The following is a 334-nucleotide window of genomic DNA, read 5'->3' on the forward strand; positions in this document are numbered from 1 at the left end:
CCCCAAATCCGCAATACGCCTCATCACAGAAATAGATGAAATATAAGTTAAATGTTAGTAACCTATTGAACTTTTGAATAATCAGTTTTCCAATTAAAAGAAAATCTTAGAACAAAACATGTTCGTTCGGTTCAATTAAATGATTATAAATGATTAATGATTTAATTTTACAAAGATGGCGACTCTTAAAAGATCCTTTTGTTGCCATATAGAATGAAAATATTACATTTGGGTGCATAACAAAGAGGAGATGTTGCACCGAAAGTCACGTCCTTGTACCCGATGCTTCAACACATTACGGTGCAATTGCTTGTACCTCACAGCCCTCCTCTTC

This window comes from Penaeus monodon, chromosome 28 (assembly GCF_015228065.2).
Source record: "Penaeus monodon isolate SGIC_2016 chromosome 28, NSTDA_Pmon_1, whole genome shotgun sequence".
Taxonomy (NCBI): domain Eukaryota; kingdom Metazoa; phylum Arthropoda; class Malacostraca; order Decapoda; family Penaeidae; genus Penaeus; species Penaeus monodon.